Source organism: Thunnus thynnus, chromosome 3 (genome assembly GCF_963924715.1).
Source record: "Thunnus thynnus chromosome 3, fThuThy2.1, whole genome shotgun sequence".
Classification (NCBI taxonomy): Eukaryota; Metazoa; Chordata; class Actinopteri; order Scombriformes; family Scombridae; genus Thunnus; species Thunnus thynnus.
Genome location: NC_089519.1, coordinates 22,755,636 through 22,770,252, shown reverse-complemented (window position 1 = coordinate 22,770,252; position 14,617 = coordinate 22,755,636). Strand labels below are relative to the sequence as shown.

Sequence of the window (14,617 nt, the reverse complement as noted above, 5' to 3'; positions counted from 1 at the left end):
CTTTGTTTCTCTATCTGTGTAAGTATTAGGTCACCATGGTGTTATTCTATACCAATTCCTTTCAAAATGATTACATATCACACACAGACACACATAGAAAAACACAGGCATGCATCACTCTTTGTGTTGTCAGTAATCTACTTGTCAATTGCTCTGTTTCCAACAGAACACACCAGTCTGATTATTGTGACCTTTAACTGCTTGTAGTGCATTAAAAATATACATTCCTGTCTTGTAAGTAGTAGTTAAACTTTGGATAACTTTTCCTCAAGAAATAAAACGTTTGTTGCTGCTCTTTGGCAACATTCCCTTGTTTAGCCTCGAGTTAAAAAAAAAAAAAAAAAAACTGCTCCAGAATTACCATTCTTGTTCCTCCAGTTAATGGTGCGGTAGGATAGAGTTTCATTTCCTTCAGAGCTTTCTGACCTTGTCTGCCTTCACTACACTCTGCCACCACAATTCTCTTCTCTTTTGATTCTCCTTGGGATTTGCCTTTGTGTCTGCTTGTCATTCAGTGGTGAAAGCAATGAAAGCTGATTCACAGAGATACACAAAGCCAGAAGCTATTCCAGCTCCACTGCTCTGCAGACACTGTGCACTTACTGCTAGACCCGTCCAGGTTGGACTTTTACTCTCCTACATACAGTCTCCATACTGAACAGCACAAACAAACACATACACAGCCAGATATATGCAAATGAGTAGCTACACTGGCTAACTCTGCCTGCATTTTAACATATTTCATGAAATATAACATCATTCAGTAATAGCTATTAATTACACATAAATGTTAAAAATGTGTTCCCATTCATACAAAAAACTCACAAATAACACACACTCAAACACACCTTTAGTAACAACTGCCTAACAAAAAATGCAAGGTTGAAATGTTGAGAAAGAAAGAGAGCATTATACAGGCATTTGAATTATGCTTAAAGAAAAACTACTGAACAAGCAGTCTAAGTACACCATTTTCCATGATGCATTCAAAAGCAGCAAGAATGTTGAGTGAACACAGAACTCACAAGAAAACACAAAAGGTGTCTCTCAGTTTAAGCTGGCAAAAAAAAAAGAAAGAAAATCGTCAGCCATGTTGGAGTAGCTTTATCTAATATCCCCTCCTTATTATGTTAGCTCTTGCTTTTACGGTGGGGAACATTAGCTGTACCTCGCCTGTTACAAAAAGCACTAAAAATACACCCGAGGTTAAAGGGGAAAAAGGTAAGCTAGAGTATTAAGCCTCCGAGCAAATTCTCACCTCCTTTTGCGTCCCTCCACTTTGTAGAAATTCCAACAAACCGTCTGGATGTCCTCTTTAACAAATCCTAAAGGGCAGCCATCTTGCCTCCTTCTGTTCTAACTATGAAACAGTCTATCCTCCACATCAATATTCATGGAAACCAGTCTGACGTCGGCTCTCATCATCAGGAGAAGCCCGGGTGTCGCTGTTTGCCGGCCTGAGAAGCACACTCATATGTGCCTCTGGTGTAAGGCAGTAGAGGCATGCAGAGTGGACAAAATGTGCATGCAGCTCAGGGGGAAGAGCCTTGCTTTGCTGGCAAACTCAAATAATCACAAAATCACTTTCCTGCTGAGTCCTTCCCACACAAAGGGAGAGGTTTTCTTTTCCCCCCTCTGCTCCCTCCTCTCTTTTTCTTCTTCCCTCAGCCGCACACAATAGTGAACACTATGATGGCTGCCCTGAAGCACTGGAGTGGATTCAGAACTGGTCTCCACCCCTGTGTACTTTTTGTTGAATATTGCAGCGGTCTCAACTGTCTGAGTAGAGCATGCCTCCACCCCCTTTCTTACTCAGACAGGAAGCTGAGTGGGTTTTTCCCTCCCTTTCACTCTATCTTGACTTCCTTCTTTCATTTTCTTTCTTTCTCTGTCATAGTTTACACAAGTTCCTCTTTGGTGTGGTAATAGCACTCATTTTTGAGAGCATTACAGCAACAATCAGTTGTGGCTAGTTTGAAGTCCGACTCAGTTGAGCAATGCACTCATTTCCAACGGCTGTGTCTTATTTTGGCACGCTTGTGCTGGCTGGCTCATTTTTAGAGTGGGGTGCAAGACAACTCTCCAGCCTGCATACAACTTTGCTTCATCTGTCTGCCAAGACCACCTCCTGTTGACACTGGCCACGTGGGCTTGAAAGAGATAGAGAGAGCAGTGTGAGACAGAAAGGGGCTGAGTGTGATTGAAAAGACAAATTCAGTCTTGTAAGATTGCTGCATGAGTAAAAATATGTTGGAAAGTACCAGTATCTCAGCTGTGGTTTTTTTCAGTGAGTGTCAGCAACTATGGTATTCAGAAGAGTTAAAAGTGTGAAGTTCAGTTTGCAGATTGTGCAAAAACAACACAACAGGAATGATGCCACCTGCTATGATGTTTTGTTTGGGATTTCAACTAATTTAGTTTGATAACCTCTGTACATGCATTTAGATATATGATATTTTGATTACTTTGATTATTAAGTATGTAATTTTTGTCTAGACTAACGGGGTGTCAGTCAATGTTTTTATGTCTGTATGTATGTTTGTATGCTGTCAGTGCTTGTATAATTTTATGTGGACTAAGATTAGCAACTGCGGTAGCGTAAACTAATGGGGATCCGAATCAAGATTAAAGATTGTATTTGGTTTGCATTTTTGATTGAATGATTTTCATCCAGTGGTTTAAAGGAAAAGAAAGGCGTTAACATAATCCAAAAAACAGTTCAATACACAATTAATACTGATGTAACAACAATGAAACTTGGGAAATATAGCCTAATTTTTTTTTCAAAAACATGTGTTACTATTTGTTAACAGTAGTATTTTGAAAAGCAAAAGCATTAACTAACATGCAGCCTCCACTGACAGTACTATTTAATTCCTGCTTTACTTTACTAACAGGTGGGTCTTGTCTGAAAATAATCTGCCTTTAGCTGCAGTTCAGGCTTAAATGGAGACCCCACCTCTTTCCCAGCAGCCTGCCTAGCTGCAGTGACATTTGTTGACTCAATAGTTGCAGGCTCAGAGCAGAAAAGGAGATTTGTTTTTACACAGAATGGGGGAGGGGAAGAGGCAGGCAGAGGAAGGAGGAGTCACTCTGGCTGTAACACAGATTCTGCAAGAAGAGGACAAAATAGACCCTTTTACTGTACATAAAATGTTCCTTCCTTCCTCATATAATCTAATTGTTACTCAGATGCACATTTAACTGCTGAAGTATAAATTCAGCTGTAGTTGTTTCAAATGAAGTCATTCTCCCTGCTTGTGGGATTAGTTAATGGTCAACTTTTAGCAGTAGCCTTACACAGAAATGTCTAAAATGTGAGGAACATTTAGTCTTTTCATGAGGAACAGTTTTGAGGTGAATCCGGGTAAAAGCCCTCATTGACCCCCCCCCCCCTCTTTAATCAATACTGGCCACAAAGAAGTAGATATAGATAAAAACAAAGCACACAAGTGTTAGAAGGATATGTGTATAGTGCAAAAAGAACTCCAATCCACAAGAAGTCCCTAATATATTCACTGTACATCCTTAAGTGCAGCATATAACCTGCATTAATCATCTTGCTGTTGTCAGGGAAAATTTGTTATTTTATTATTTTAGTCAAGGAATCACTATTAGTAATAGCAGTGGAGTTGATGTCATTTTTTCTGTGTGGGTGAAAAGATAGTAAATGAATGTTTCTGAGTTTCCTTTGGAGACTGCTGGCAGTGGCATGTTTATGCTTGTCCTTTGTTGTTAATCCTTGTTTGCATAGACTAAAGTAATGTGAACTGCAGCTAGCTCAGCTAATGGTTAGAGAACTGGTGACCACATAATTTGAATCCCCAGGTGAGCAGTGAATATCTTGGAGGTGAATGAATGAAAAGCACGTCTTCCCCTCTCCCCAACTGCCATCAAAGCGCCCCTGAGCAAGGCAGTTAACCTACCGCTGCACCAGTGAAATGTCCCAATGATTAATGCTGCAGGGCTTTCAGTGGCTGTTTGGACTGGTCAGCTTCCTTCCCTCTCCCTGCAACGGCTCCCTCACGCCACTGCTGTAAACAAGAAAGTGCACTCAGTCAATATGTCTGGTTAAATAACATTCAATTTACACATTGAAGTTTTTGTAACTGCTGTCCAAATTAGATGTATCTACAGTATGTTCAATTAGTCGCAGTACACAACAAGTAATTTTGATATACTCAGAAAACCAGCGTATATGTTTTTTCTTCTCTGGATGAATGTATCTATTTGTTACTCTTAAAATTTGCAGCCACAGTACTCCAATAATGCAGTCAGTACATTTATCAGTGCTTATCATGCATGCAACTTAAAATGGCTGCTTTAACTTTTGGCATGTGTATTGTCAGTGGGCAGACTGCAGAGCTCCTTGCTGGGCTGCTTCCCCTAAAAGCTACTGTAACTCGTAAATCGGAGATTATCTTGTCATTCCTCTCACCTTGTCACATTTCAAAGGATTGGAGGTGTGTGCCGTCACCTCATCTGTAAACACAGAGCTGTGACCTCATGCTGACCCAGGGTCATCAAAATTTAGGCACACTTGTCACTTGGCTGATTTCACACCTAAAGATGAGGATGAGCATTAAGGGTTTTTTTTTCTTGTGGGCCCAGTGCTCTTGTTGATTTATGCCAAACAAAACAAAGACAGGATCCTACTGGGTCCTCAGGTCAGAGATCTGGGCTGCTGGTCTTGAGATCTGTTTGTCACTGCAGTGGTTTATAGTCTGGCTTCCTGAACAGGCTTTTTTGGTTCTTTCATGTCAAACTGTGGCTGCAACGCATAAGTCCACAGGATGAAACTAGCCAACAAGTCCTCCAAATTAAATGACAAAAAAACATTGGACCATGCACTCCAGAACTACACAAAGAAACATTTTCTGACATGACGTCCTCCCTGTCGGCAGGATGACATAATTTGTCCTTAAAGTGTGACAAATCACTATTGGAAAAATTAATAGGTTTTATGATGTGACAACAACATAATTAAGGTTTAGTTAGGTTTAGATACAAAAACAACTTGTTTCAGTTTAGGGAGAGATCATGTTTGGGTTAAAATTACTACTTTGTTAAGGTAAGGGAAGCTTCATAGTTATTGTTACAATAATAAGCACATAGTTAAGGTTGGAGGATGATCATGGTCATTGTTTTAGAAAGCCAATGGGAACTTGTGGTTGAAACTGGAAACAAACAGTGATCTCATCAGAACAACTTATTTGAAAAAAAATCAGTCAGGTTTTCATTCAGCACTAAGGATGAAAGTTTCGGTTACATATTAACCAGTAACTAACCGATTAATTTGTGATGAGTAAAGTTGTGATGTAGCTTTTGTTTTTAAGAGCTGTCCAGCAGTCAGTGATCAGTGCTAGCTTGTCTGCCCTGGTTAGCTTGACTTTTAGCTCATCCTTCTTCACCTCAAAGTGTTTTCAATGCTTTTAGTAACAATAGCTCTCGATGGTACAAAATACTCAGGCTTGAGGTACCAAACTAGCCCTTTCAATCCCTCGCCCTCTACCACACTGATTGGCAGCATATTGGTCTCAATCATTCAGCACACCAACTGGGTTATGGCGTAATAACAAAGTAATACATTGTTATTACAGATAGACTGTAGGATTAGCATGCTAGGCTAACAGTCCATCAACTGTGTGACTTTATATCCATGCTGTGACATCTTTCAGAGCACACAAACACCGTAAACACACCTGTCCGCTGCCCAGCATGGTGCTCTTTAACTGGAGACACCACAGCTACACCTTACACGGCTATGCAAATGATGCTAGCCATGCTAACTAGGTGCTAGCCATCGCGCAGGTTTGGTACAATGGATCTGTGATGTCTCTTTGTATCTGCAGGTTGGTGCTCCTGTCAGTGTTGGAGCCTCTGTGTGAAAGACTTAGGTCAGTAAATGTGTGTTTTTAAAACTGATTTTAAGGCTGTGCTCACTCTCAGTCCACAGTCCAAGGTACCAAAATTTGGCACCGATTGATCTAATGTGAATAATGTAACGAGCTCAGTACCCAACCCTAGTATGCAAATTATACTATAGACTGACACGCATAAGGTCAAAAATATTCTCGGCAGTTAACCAATTAACAGTTAACCGTTGACATCCCCATTCAGCACACAGTACTGAAACAGCTCTGCTCGGGGTTGTGAATGACCAGCTGATGGCAGCTGATTCAGGGTCCCCTTTTCTCCTGATTCTCCTAGAACTGAGCACTGCATTTGACACTGTGGATCACACTACCCTCTTAGAGTGCCTCCACATCACCACTGGACTGTCAGACTCTGCACTTAAGTGGTTTCAGTCCTACCTTTCTGGTAGGACTGAGTATGTCTCACTGGGAGATTGCAGGTCTAGATTGCTTTGTGTCACCTGTGGTGTTCTCAAGCGGGTAGTTCTGGGTCTGAAAAGTGAAGCCAATTGTATGGATTGTATGGAAATCTATGGGAAAACGACCCTACTTCTCAGTCATGTAGTACCTCAGTAAACACTTTCCTAATGAGTTTATGGTCTCAATTGCTAGTCTTCTTCAATACAGCATGATGTTCATTTTGTAAATTTTGGTCCCCTTTAATTTAAATTTGGCAATAAAGCATAGTATGCCTTAGGGCCTGGCTACATTGTGATTGTCAAGTCCCTACCACAGTGACAACGTTGGTCGATCAAGTAGCATAAACATAGCGTAACCCCAGATTCACAGAGTGTAGACGTAGCCGTAGCATCACTATTTCGGTGTGTTTTCAGTTCATCAAAGTTACGACATTTTGGTCACCTAAAAAATCTTGTTTGTACTATAAGAGCTCTGAGGAGTCAGATGTTTAGTTTTTCTGAAATAAATTTTGTTTTAATGGTCTTAAGCCCGTTTTTCGCATTAGCATCAATGCTAATGCTAATTTTCGCTGTTAACCATAGACTGTAATTGCAACATGTTAACCAAGCTATCAGCTAGAGTTAAGGTCAGCTCAACCCTCTCATCCAAATATGGTCACTTCTCATCACTTTTGTCAAAATGCCAAGCTCGAGGCTTCAGATCAGGAGTCCACAAACTAATAGGTGACGTCATGGTGGCTACGTCCATTATTATTATACAGTCTATGGGTGTTCCGCAAGCATCAGTTCTCAGCCCCATCCTGTTTACTCTCTACATACTCACCCTTGGATGTGTCATCAGCAGACATGGGATGTCTTTTCATTGCTATGCTGATAATACCCAGCTGTACATCAAAACTGCCCCAAGCCCCTCTTCAGCCGTGTCACGCTTCAGCACCTGTCTTGAGGAGATAAAGGCTTGGATGAGCACAAATTTCCTCCAGTTAAACTGCATCAAAACTAAAGCTCTCTCTCTTATTGGCACTCCACACATGAATGAAAAGTGCAGTACAAATTAAATGTATTAGTATTTTTAGTATTTAGTATTTTTTGTTCCACACAGCAGGGTGGATTAGTAAAATGGTCTTTGAACATATTTTCTATTAGCAATAAAGTGTAGTGTACTACTGTTATTACTGAAATAAACAGCGCTCCCCTTCTCTCTCTCTGTCCGGCAACGTTCAGACCAAATCTGGCAGTGTGTGAAAAACTGCAGCCCTCCCATTCTATACCCTTCTGATAAATCCTTAATTGCACTAATCTGTAGCATATTTCATTGTCTCACCAGTACCTTAAACAACACGCCCCAAACCACCAGAGACCCCTGCACCATAGTGCTGGACTTCCGATTTTGGTCTGAACACAGCCTTTCTGTCTCTCTCCCTACCAGTCTTCAAACACAAAGCAGTGGCTACTTCCCCCCAAAACTACATTTTTCATTGGTTTTCTTATTAGTCTTATTTTTATTAATAAGAATAATAATAGATAGAAGCTAAATCAAGTGCTTTATAAATTTTGTATTTGCTGTTTCTGACCACGAAAATGAAAAATGCCTTCCATTTATGTTTTGTCATTTTTTTCACGTTGTTGCCCCCCAGTATGGCAAATTGGCTGGTGCCCCTGGGCACTCACCCAATAGATAATCCGGCCCTAACACTATATAGAGTGTTTGAGCAACAGCCGTTCCTGCACAAAATTTTGAAGAGAGACAAAATCCTTAATGTTTTTCATGTCTGTCCTTAACCTCTATAGCACTGTGATGGTTCTTAGTTGGTGTGACATCTTATTCCTCCCCTCCATCAGTTTTTCAGTCCTTCAGGCCATTTCCACATTGTTATATACAAATTTGAAATTTTTGAAATTCCTTTTTTTTTTTTTTTTTTTTAACCATTTTGGCCTTCTATTATTATCACACCATCCACAGTGCTTTCTACCAGCAAAAACAGATACTTTCTAAAACTCTTTCCAAAACCATTTATTTGATCTTATTTTGGGACAGAACAACATGTATGATTGTCATGTGATCTAACTCAATGGGCTTGCACATGCCAACTTGAAGAGGCCTAATTATTTTCAGTAATTTCCATATTAATGTCATTTTTTTAACAGATGACTAAAAACAGTGATGTGGGTGGAAAACAGTTCATGAGTAAACATTGTTTTCAGGTCTAACTTCATTAACGTGGGCATGACCTCACTTTGCTGCCCGGAAAAGTTTTGTTTTTATATTTGGTGTGAATCATTTGCTCCTAAAAGAGGTGGTGACTGATTTGTGATGAAAGCATTTGATTTACAGCTTTCTTTACATTGGCCTGAAAGTAGGAGAAAAGGGTGACATCTGACGCGTGACAGGAGCTACTGGGGCTCGTCGTGAAGCTGAGAAAAGCAGCACTTCTCACATGCATCAGTGGTATTAGCACACACCTCACCTGGGGCAATCTAAACACACACACACACACACACACACACACACAAACTCTTTATGTAGGGTAATAACTAGGTGTCCTCTGGCTGGGCCAATACACAAGTGTGTGACCACAGGATTCCCCCCCTAACAAGATGTCACCCACTGCTGCCCCTCCTCCTGTAGTTATCTTAAAAGACAAGGGAGAGTCGTTAGTGTGGGTCTCACATAGCCTAATTGTTTAAGCCACAGCAGGGGGTCTGGGGCAGGGTGGTGCAGATGGGGGTTTACAGAAAGAGAGAGAGAGTAACCAAAGTAACTGGAAAGCAGTTATTTTATAAAACTGAGATCCAAAAGCTACAAAGTTTTAACATTTTTGCTGCCGTTTTTCACATTTCCCACAGTCTCAGGACTTTTGTTCCACTTCACAATGCCTCTCTGTCTGCGGTGTGTGTGTGTCATCTAAGGATTGACAGAGTTCCTCCTTGGGCACAGCAGGGTTAGACAAGGCCAATCATGGCCTGCCACTGTTCCCGTGGCGACCCACTGCTTCTGAGAGGTTTAAGAGCTGGTTCCCGCATTCATGCTGCAGGTGCTTCCATCCTCTCCTTACACCGCCCCCAGCTGAAGCCTCCATAGGCATGACCCTCTGTTCAGAGCGGGGAAGCCCTTTTTGCCATCTGTGTGATGTAAGCTTCTCGCCCACTTCTCCAACCCTTGATCCCAGAGGGGAATCAGTGCCTGGCCCCCAGTCATTTGCTGTGAGCCAGATTGTGTTTTTTGTGCAGATTGAAGCTGCATTACCTTTACCAATCTTATAAAACCATGAGAGGAAAGGCAGTAAGCACTTTGACTATGGTATATGAGCAAGCAGCTTGTAAGTTATAAACATATCTACATTTTGTCACGGATTTACCATGTTAATCAGCAGAAAGAGGGCCTCCATTATTAAAGCATCCCTATCTTCAGTAAATCAGTGTCATATTTGGAAAGACTATCGTGCACTTTCATAGAAATAATCACAATTCTAAAATGGATTTCTATTTCTATCTAGTTGACAGACCTCGTGCTCCCAAAGCATTCCCACTGTGTGTTAACTACATGCTCTGGTGTTAGCATGGAACAAATGATGACCCCTGCTGGTGAAGCATGATGACCTACAATGCATCTCATCCTCCTTATGCAGAGATTGACTATTTCAGTATGAGCTGGCCTGACGTTTCCTTTAGTTCGTTTCTTGGACACTCATGTCAAAATTTCATTACTAATTGTGAAACCTCACGTCGTTATGGCATTTTTAAAAATATCCCCCTATAAAGCCACTCCCTTTGCTTTGTCTGCATAAAACCTGGTGCTTTCAAGGCCCTTCAGCAAATTGCTCTATTTGAAAAATTAAATGTTTTTAAAATGTTTTTAAGCTTTTTTAAGCTTTATTTATCAAAACATATGTTTGCATTGAAGTCATATTACTCAAAAAATATTCAATAAATAAATAATTCAAAAAAGTGACAACAAACCATTCATTCTTTTGCAGAGACACAGAGTTGTGCCTCCAACAGAGGTAAGATTTGTGTCTGTTTAAAGGAATGAAAATTATTCAGCCCCTCCATGTGTCGACAGCTGGCACTTGACATTTGTGATTGTCTGGCATTAATGTCACATCACACCACAGCAGCCTTGAACGGTCCCCAAACTGTCTAAACAACATCCTGATTCACCATCCTCCTCCAGGTGGCCCCTGTTTTTGCCCCCACCTGCCTGCCAACTGTCCCTGCAGCACACTGCAGCAAACACTCTGCTGTAACACAGCCAGAACACATCAAGTACATCTTTCATTTCTGCCTTAGCCTCAGTTTGTCAAGTTAATAGTAAACTAGAAGTGTTACTTACAGTAAAGTATTACTAGTTTTGAAAGTTCACTACAGGTTATTATAATATTATATATTATCATATCACAGGCGGTCTACTATTCAGTGAGACTGCAAAAGAAAACCTTAGTGGTGGTGAAGAAGTATTCAAATCCTTCAATTGTGTAAACATAGCAATACCACAATAAAATACATTACTAGTAATAGCTCAGTCTAATTCAAAATTTCATGTAAGAGTACATTACAAAATTATCAGGAAAATATACTTCAGGTATCAAAATTACTCATTATGTGGGTAGGAGCTGTTTTGTTAACATTACAGTCACAGGTATTAGAAAGTCAAGGCAATCTGCTTATGATTTCTGATTCTTTTCTCCCTTTCCAATTCAATATAAACTCAGTAAATGGAGAAACACAACAAATACAGATTCTTCAACACAGGATCCGAGGGCTTACTGAATGGTTTGATAAATATGAAAAATATGTGAATCATATTATGTCCTTCACAATGACCAGGTCTCAAATTGAACACCTAAGGGAAGATTTTGGTGTTAGACAGCACTCTCCACCACCATCATCAAAACACCAAATGAGGGAGATACTTGTGTGATGGATTCCCAGGAGCATTGGACACGCACATAAATATATAGCACCTATAGCTTAGAGACCTATAGCTTAGAGACTACAAGGCTCCTATAATGATAGTAAGCAGTGCTGAGGATTGTGGCTCAACTTGTTAGTCGGTTTGGAATGATGCACAACCAGCCTGTTGAGCTGCCTGCAGCTCATGGTTCAGAAACAGTCACACAGCTGCCCGGCAGCAGCAGCTGCCTCCTCCTTGCTTATCTATGCATTGGCAGCTGAGACGGTCCTTCTAGATAGCACAGACATGAAATCATCCCTTCACCTGCTCCGGGCTCGGTTCAGCATGACGAGCACCCAGCGCAACAACCGCCCACAGCCATGTTGTCTATCACCAGACAAACCTCCCTTCCTCTGAACTGCTGAACCATAAAACACTTAAACCTGACAGGAAATAAAAACAGATAAGAAAGGCAAAGCTATATTTTTACTCCCAAACCAGTATGTGACGATGGTGGAGATTAGGCTCAGATTAAGGCATTCAGCACAGAATTCACCCAGATGGGGAGAGACAGTGTGGCATTAAGGTAATTAAGGTGATGTTTTGCAGCAGCAAAGATGTGCTTGTGACTCAGAGTATGTAGCGTAACAGCTGTGCCGTGACACATAAGCCCCCCCTCCGCAGCCCATCACTGATTGTGGCAAGTCCTTGGCTGTGACCTTGCTCTCCCTCTGCCCACGCCGTTGTGAGCAGGAGATGGTTGACGATCAATTTCAGCTGCGTGTGTGCTGCGGAGGAAGGCAGCATATGGTTAGACATGATTTACGTACAAACACGAGCGATACCTGATATGCTCCCCTCCTCCTCCACTCACAAACACACAAACAAGTACTTACATAAATTATCATGTTTTGTGCCGTTGCAGATAATTCTGGTAAATCGGTAATGTTGGTTGCAGGTCTGCAGTTTAACAGAGAGGGAATGAATTGAGCAGTGGAAATGATGTGAAGCCTGTATCCCAGAATATAGAATGAACTTTGAAAAATGAAAATCAGTTGGTGAAAGGTTTTGTCTTTTTTCAGGTTTGTTTATAGGGGATTAATCAACACAAAAAACACACTTTGCAAGGGTTCAAGACATTTAAAGGACATTTTTTGAGACTACAAACAAGATATTACAGTATTTGGTTTATTAGATGGATATAGTGCTAGTTAATACATTTGAAGTTGAAGAGAGTGGGTTTGGAGTCTCAGCTGGCATAGCTGGCTGCAGGCAGGATTCAAAAGTATTCTAGGCTCAGAAACAAAGATCCCGCTTCATTCTCACCTACAGTATATTCCAACCTATATAGGTGAGTCTTTCTCTCCTGTTTATCTTTGTTCTTACTTTCATCTCCTCAAACCCTTTGTCTGTTTCCTTGCCTTCTTTTCTTATTACATGAAACACAGGGGAGGAGGAGAAGCTGCGATTCTTGGAGATGTTCCTAACCTCACTTGTCAGGCTCCTTCTGAAGAGTCCTTACACTGTTCACCCATCAATGATCTACATTTAACCTTTGGTTCATCTTTGACCGTGTTCCACTCTTCTCCACTCCTCCTCCACCTAACATGTCCTTTGAATAAACTTGCATATATAGATGGCGTGAAAAAACTTCTAAAATCCCCCTGTTTCTTAAGTAGATACTGTATAGGAAATATAAATCCATCAGGAGATATCTACACAATGCCACAAGCAGGGATGATGTTCGAATCAGTGTGATGTGCTCTAACCTCTCACCTTCAGTCACAGTCCTGCAGCAGCAGAGGCTCAGATGACTCAGATATCGAGTGCTGAATGTTTGTAGAGCCGTGATGCTTTGTAGTTCTCTGATGTGGTTGTGATAAAAGTGTAGTCTGGGTGAGCTAGATCTCCTTTACGGTGAGGTCAAGCGAACAGGGATTTGATCCACAAACACAATTAATTGTATCCTGGTCAAGGTTGTGGTGTATGACAGATTGGTAAAAAGATGTAATAAGGACTCTGAACACAAACACTGTTGTCCAGATTAACCAAGCAAGAGTGAGATCAGATTAATGATTTCAACAAATACTGTACGGTGGTTTAAACGGTTTTTCCTGACTAAGAAAGAATGAGGCTTTCACACAAAGACTCCAAATTCTCACTTTTGTTAAAATATCTTTTGGTTGTAAATATCCAGAGAAGGATCAGAATTAAGTTGAGTGTCACTCTGCTTGTCTCAAACTCTTGTTTTTATAAGGCAGGTTGAGTTAAATCTCAGATTCACATTTTTGCTTTGTTGTTTCTTCTTGTTCAGAGCATCTACGAGAAATTGCAGTTTGAATCAACCCTCTCACTACTGATCTTTCTAACTTCTAATTAAGTTATGTTATGTATTGTGTCATGCAAATACACCTGTTATTGGCCCACATGGACTTATAAAACCTCAAAAATACTTATTTGTCAGACAAGAACATGCTGCAAAAAAGGTTACCTTCCCTAAAACACAACTCAAGGTTTTTTTTTCTAATCATCGAATAAGAAGAATTCAACAGAAAATTTACTAAAAAATGTAGCCCTTAGAAATAAAACAAGAAATGGACCTCATCTTCAATCTCACCTAAAACATACAAAGAATTTCCTCCACAGGAGGACCATTAAACCTGCCTGTTTCTATTGCTAATGTTAATGCTAATGGTGTACCTGAACATAACTGTGAGATTTTTGACTGGTTAAATTCAGCTTCATATGAGGCTCTACACTGTAGCTGTTTTTTTTTTCTAATAGTCTTTAAAGCAATTCAAACCAAGTCAATTTTATTTATATAGCACCAAGTCACAACAGAAGTTATCTCAGGGCACTTTTCACATAGAGCAGGTCTGGACCACGACAGAAGGGGGTCCGCAGCCATGGTCCATAGAAGCCTGCGAGATGAGAAAGCACAAAAACTCCAGGGAAGAAGCCAAATAGTAACGTGCATTAATGGTACACATATATAGTATATATAATATATAAGCTACAGCGAAGAAAGTAGGATAGTAGTTCAGTTAAGCCCAGTTTGAGTGTGACCTATCCTGCCTCTTGGAATACTTCGTCTTGACAGAAAAAATTCTTGGCAGCAGCGGGTTTTTAGTTCATTTTTACAGAGAGCTTCACTATAATGATATTTTTATTCCAGGAGACATGGCCTAAATGATTTTATGTGCTAATGCAATGGGCCTGGCCATCCCCAAGGCAACAGCACTGGTCTCATTAGGGTTTCTAGTCATGAAAGTAGTGAAAAAGGAAAAGCACTGAATGGGGTTGTTAAATACATCATCAAAGAGGTGTGTCTCTGCTCTCTCGTTATAAGATAACGCAAAAAGCTCCTCAGTTATGGGGGAAGGGAGGGG

General features: G+C 40.6%; 1 protein-coding gene across 1 annotated transcript in view; it reads right to left on the bottom strand.

Moving 5' to 3' along the window:
- tet2 (tet methylcytosine dioxygenase 2) overlaps positions 1-5,795 on the bottom strand; it is a 35,993-nt gene extending 30,198 nt beyond the window's left edge. Inside the window, exons 1-3 of the mRNA XM_067584812.1 lie at positions 5,703-5,795; positions 3,927-4,034; positions 1,259-2,150 (exon numbers count right to left, since the gene is read on the bottom strand). The gene's annotated coding sequence lies outside the window, so the exon portion shown is untranslated. The remainder of the gene's footprint in view (positions 1-1,258; positions 2,151-3,926; positions 4,035-5,702) is intronic.
- Positions 5,796-14,617: the final 8,822 nt, after the last annotated feature.